General features: G+C 39.7%; 1 long non-coding RNA gene across 2 annotated transcripts in view; it reads left to right on the top strand.

Annotated features, from left to right (window-relative positions):
• LOC114050079 overlaps nt 1-5,874 on the top strand; it is a 121,633-nt gene that overhangs the window by 20,730 nt on the left and 95,029 nt on the right. For both annotated transcript variants that reach the window (XR_003569931.1, XR_003569932.1), the window contains exons 2-3: nt 1,336-1,550; nt 3,100-3,234. This is a non-coding gene — a long non-coding RNA (uncharacterized LOC114050079). The remainder of the gene's footprint in view (nt 1-1,335; nt 1,551-3,099; nt 3,235-5,874) is intronic.

Raw genomic sequence — 5,874 nt, 5'->3', positions numbered from 1 at the left:
TGATGAGTTGTATGCAACTGAAATGACTGAACAACAACAACAACCAGAAAACAAACCTATTCCCTTGGAATATGACTGAGGGTCTGGTCTCAGGACATGGAGATGCCCCATTAAGCAATGTGTTTTTTCCTTAAAAACAAAACCAAACCTTGAGTGTCTTTTACTGGTCCCCAAGGTCTTTGTCATGTTGCTTCAAAGGAGGGAAGAACAGATATCTTGGAAAGTGGCTTACCTAGCGCACTGATTGAGCACTAATGATATGATTTCATTTTTTGTCTTCCTGTCCTACAGCCCAAGAGACACATTTCAGTAGCTTCTGAAAAAAGCATCTTCTAGGTAGCTGTAAAACAGAGCACACTGGGTTGCCACTTTTCTGCTTTTAAAAGGTGTAAATTTACATCTTAAGTGATGCCACCCTGTTCAGCCAGTCTTAGGCAAGAATAAAGTGCAAATTCCAAATTCTGCCCACTAACAAGATTAAGCACATTTCACTTAATCTCTGCACGTTGTTTTCAGGGGGTAACTGAAATAAAGATTAATCATTCTTGGACACTGCTATCTTAATTCACTGTAATGCAGGGCAGCAAGTTATATCACTTTTAATCATCTAATTTAACTTTCTATTGTCCCTTGGAGTGGGGAGGGTACTTGTAATGTGCAGGTATTAGCTCTAAATTCTTTTGACTGAAGCCAGATCACTTTGGAAGTGATCAACATCTCCAGAATCCAAACTATGTGTTGAATAGAGTTGTGTAGTCACAGCAAGGAACATCTGTGTTTTAAATGAAGGGTTTGCATATTTATTTATGGGTCAGAGAGTGGGAGGATGGCACGGGTGTGCAAACCCTTGCATTATTTTTAGTGTCCAGGAAAACGAAGACTTAATGATACCAAAGACAAGTCTATTCGAAGAAGAAGGAGTGCAAGTCTGCCCCTGGTGGCTCTGGGATTCGCATCAGCACACCTGTCTTATCCATACTCCACATCTGGGCACATGGTGCAAGCTAACCTCTGCTAGGACTTTTCATTCAGTCTGCTCCTGGCCTATAGCACACAGGCCAGCAATAAAAAATTTTGCTGGTTCTGGCAATCATTTTTCATGCTAGGTATCATAGAGGGAGAGGATTATTTTGTTGTTGTTGTTTTGTGGGGTTTTTTTTTTTTGGAGGCAATGGGGGTTAAGTGGCTTGCCCAGGGTCACTCAGCTAGTAAGTGTTTGAGGCTGGATTTGAACTTGGGTTCTCCTGACTCCAGGGCCAGTGCTGTTTCCACGGCGCCACCTAGCTGCCCCTGTTTTTTTTTTTTTTTAAAGAAAACTTTTTTTTTCTTATTTAGGTTGTCCCACAAGATCTCTGCTGCCTCATCATGGCTTGGAATTGACCCAGCTCTTGGTGTCTCTGTCCATGGAACACAAACTGAAGCAGATCAGAAAAATACAGAATTTCAGAACTGGATAGGACCTCAGAGTGTGGCTAGTTCAAACCCATACCTGAAATAAAAGAATCTGCTCTTTGATATAATCCAGAAGTACTTAAAGACTTCCAATGAGGGTAAGTCCTTTAACTCCCAATGTGGTGCATTCCATTTCTAATAGCTCTAATTATGAGGAAGTCTTTCCTTATATCAGGCCTAAATGGACCTCTTGGCTACTTTCCACTCATCATTCCATGCCCACTGGGGCTAAGCAGAACAAGCTTATTCTTTTTTTCCATTGCCAACCTTTCAGATCCTACAGATGCTATGAACTTGGAGAGGCTTTGAATTCAGATTCAGTGATGGACAACAAGAACCTGCCTAGCTAAGTTTTGACAGGTTCATCACAAGGTTGTTTAACCTGTCTCATCAATTCTTAGAGACTTTCTACCAAGTTTAAAAGAGCTGAAACTGGTATCGGTGGAGGGAAAGTACACAGAGAGGAAATTATGGCTTACTGAGATAAGGTAGTTTCAAACCTTTGAAAGGATCAGGTGATTGAATACCTTGGGTCATTCATTTTGAAATCACTGGGTTTTTGCAGAGCTATGAACTCATATAATTTTCTCTTAAAGCTAGATGGTACAGTTGACAGAGCTGCAGGACTGGAGTCAGAAAGACCTGAATTCAAACTGGGCCTCAGATGCTTACTAACTGTGACCCTGGGCAAGTCAGTTAAGTTTGTCTGAGTTTTCCCATCTGTAAAATGGGGATAATAATAGCACCTACCTCCCAGGGTTGTTGTAAGGATCAAATGAAATAATAGTAATCACTATATAAATAATAGCTATTATTATTATTATTATTTATCGTAAGTATGCCCTAACAATTTTGGTTTAGGCAATCTATTGGAGCCTTCTTTTTTAATCTCCTCTATTTTCATAGGCTCAGAGCTAGAAGGGTCCTCAGAGGTCATATAATCTACTCCCTCATTTGACAGATGAAGAAATTGAGGCTGGGAGAATAATTTGCCCAAGACCATGTAGCTAGATTTGAACTCTAGTCCTCTGCATCTAAGTCCAATGTTCTTTCTATTATGCCGCACTGCCTTCCCCCCCCACACCCCCAGAATGTCTCTTTTTTGGGTCTTTAGAAAGAATTTCTGCAGAACAAATTTACTAATGGCATGAGAGTTCAATCAATGTTTTTAAACATTTTAAAATAGGTTTTTAAAAAATTAAGTCTCAACTAGAGATATTTATAAAGTGCTTTGGAAACTTTAAAGTGGTATATAAATATGAGTCATTATAGTTATTTTCAAGGAAACTAGGTGGTGCAATGCATAGAGGACTGGACTTAGAATCAGAAAGACCTGAGTTCAAATCTCACTTCACTGTATGATCTTGGGCAAGTCAATCTTTTCCAACCTTAGTTTCCTCAACTGCAAAATGAGAATAATAGCACCTACCTTTTGCAGGCTTGTTGCGAGAATTCTAAAAAAAAACCCAACAAACAAATGATACGTAAAGCATTTTGCAAACCTTAAAACAGTAAGTAAATGCCAGTTATTATTATTATTATTATTATTACAATTATTCTTCAGTTGTTTCATATCAATTGTTTTGCAAGTGTCAGGTTTATCAACAAATTAAAATTAATCGTATGGTAATTTTTTTTTAATTTTAGAGTCATATTTTACTTATGGATATATAAATTTCTGGGCTGGAAGCCCCCAGATGTCTAGTCCAGTTTGTATTTGACCAAAAATCTCTGCGACACCGCAACAAAGAACCACCTGGTAGCTGACTACCTAGATTCTGAGTAAGTACTGGAGCAGTTTAATGGTTGTTTAGCTGCTGGCGGTCTCCTGGCCCTCTTCCTGAGTGGGGTGATGAGCTCTTCACTTGGGCTTGGTGGCTGTACTCCCATCTGACCTGCAGGGGTCGCTCTTGCTCAGATTCCCCTCAGTTGTCCATAGGACCCGCTCAGATTCCAGATTCCAGATTCCAGACTTATCCTGAGTCTGGCCCCTATCTGAGGCTTCAAAGCCTCCCATGCTACAATGACAATACTGGGTTTAATTTGAAGTCGAAGGAGAGATTTTGCTTAGTAGTTAAATACATCCAGGCAAAGTTTGAAAAGGGCATTGTTGGTCCTGAGATATCCCAAGTGTATTGATTTTTGGCTCGGTGAGAAATCTGCTGACAGCTAGGTGTTGGGACACACCGAGTGATGACCTTAGACTCAGGAAGACCTAAATTTAAATTCTGCCTCTGACACTTACTGTCTGTGAAATTACTGAACCTCTTAGCCTCAGTTTCCTCATTTGTAAAATGAGGATAATAATAATAGCACCTGCCTCCCAGAGCTGTTGTGAGGATCGGATGAAATAAAATATGTAAAGTGTTTTGCAAACCTGAAAGTATTATGTAAATTCTAGCTATTATTATTAATAAAATTGTATTATGTTATCTTTATTTAACCTTTTCTTCTTTTTGGTAAGCTTCTTGAGGGCAGTGTATGTTTTATTTTTGTCATTGTTTCCTCAGTGCCTGGCACATAGTAGGCACTTAATAAAAACTTATTGAATTGGGGATTGGAGGAGGACGGAAGGGAATAAGCATTTACATAGTGCCTACTATGTGCCAGGCACTGTACTAATAGCTCTTCACAAAGATTATCTTAAAAAGAAATATTTGAAGATACACTCCCCCCACCCAAGAGAGCTATGGAAAAATAAAGGTTTTAGCTTTAAACCTATAAATATGTCAAGATAGCAGAAGACTGTGGTGGTCATACAAGAGAAATACCAAGTGAATAATAATAGGACATTGTTCTTTGCCAATATGTGGATGCTCTGAATGCAAATCAGCAGAGGTTAAAAGGCCTAGGACATGGAAGAAATTAGGCCAGACTGGAAAAAAACCAAAACAAAACAAAACATTGAGATCTGGGAAGGTCATGCTTCTCATGAAAATGGAAGGCATGATTCCTGTTACTAGAAGTAGACTTCCTTCAAGCAACTAATGCTGATGTTTTCCACCCTACAGTGGGAATGTTACTGATGAAGCACCTGCTATAGCAAGCGCTTGGTGATTTGGGGCACAGAGTAAGCCCTTGTTGGATGTTTCTTAATGAGCAAATGGGAAGGTCTGGTCAAATCCTGCATGTTGATTTCCTTTGAAAGAGCTCTGTAAAAGTTATCATTGCTCTTCAGCATCTATGTTGATGAATTTATACCTTAGAGACAGCTCTTGCTTATAGACTATCTGGCTGAAGAGAGACTGACATTAATCTCTCTCATTGGCTCTTAAAGTTGAGGCAGTGGAAATAGAGGTGGATAGGTGGGTAGATACCTTACAGGTGTGGGTAGGTACTCTACAGGCACGATCACAGATTTAGAGCTGGAAGGGGTCAACTTCAACCCCCTCATTTTACATATGAGGAAACTGAGGCTCAAAGAGGGATGGGTCACATGGGTAGTGAATAAAAAAATCCTTCAACTAAACATTTCCTCTAAAGAGTGAAAACCAGACTGACTGAGAAATAGCCACTTATTTTTTCCCCTAGGTTTCTCCTCTTTCTTAATTCAAAATTATTCCTTTGAAAGTTCTTGGTTTCTTCACAGTGGCCTCAGGGAAGGAAGAAGATGAAATCAAAGGAAAGCAGCGACTTCAGATTTCAGTTAATGCTGTCAGGCTGCTCCTTTTTTATTTGTATTTAATGCTGTTGTATTACCCAACATAATGGTATCATATTTTTTCAACCTTCACCTCTCCAGTTATTATTCATTAGGAAGTAGAAATAGAAGGCAGGAGTCTAGAGTTATCTTCCTAGTCACACCTGTCTAGGTTTAGTTATTGGGAAGGACAACTGCTCTCCTACCAGTCCCTGCCCTCCTCCCCCTCCCATTACAAAACCAGATAAAGCTCAGGCTTCTATCTATACTATAGCTGACCAAGGTCTCTACAAAGATCAGTGAAAGTGTGATCACCTGAGCACCATTTTACTTGTGTGTTTTAGTGAAGGCAACAGCTACAGTCACCAGCTGCTGACCCAGTACACACAGCCTAGGAGAAGCCTCCCAGGGAAAGCTTTCCCATCATCCCCCACCCCTGCTGTCTCTTTAATTATTCTTTATATATTTTGTACTCACTTACCTGTGTGCATGCAGTTACCCTCTGCTGGAATGAAAACTGTCCAAGGGCAGAGACAATTAAGATTTTAGTTTTGTATCCCTCTTGGCTAATACAGTGCCTTACATATGGTAGGCACTTAAATACTAGTAGAATCGACTTGAAATTTATCTGTGGTAGTATTTACTTATTTGTATGCATGATGTACTCCTCCCCCAATGGGGGGAAGAATGTAACTTCTTCCTTCTTTCCTCCCTCCCTTCCATTTCTTCCTTTTCTTTCTTTCTTTCTCTTCCTTTCTTTTTCTTTCTTTCTTTCTTTCTTT

The sequence above is a fragment of the Vombatus ursinus genome, unplaced genomic scaffold, assembly GCF_900497805.2.
Source record: "Vombatus ursinus unplaced genomic scaffold, bare-nosed wombat genome assembly UNPS02014798.1, whole genome shotgun sequence".
Lineage (NCBI taxonomy): Eukaryota > Metazoa > Chordata > Mammalia > Diprotodontia > Vombatidae > Vombatus > Vombatus ursinus.
Note: the sequence above shows the minus strand (reverse complement) of the source record. Positions and strands in the feature narration are given on the sequence as shown.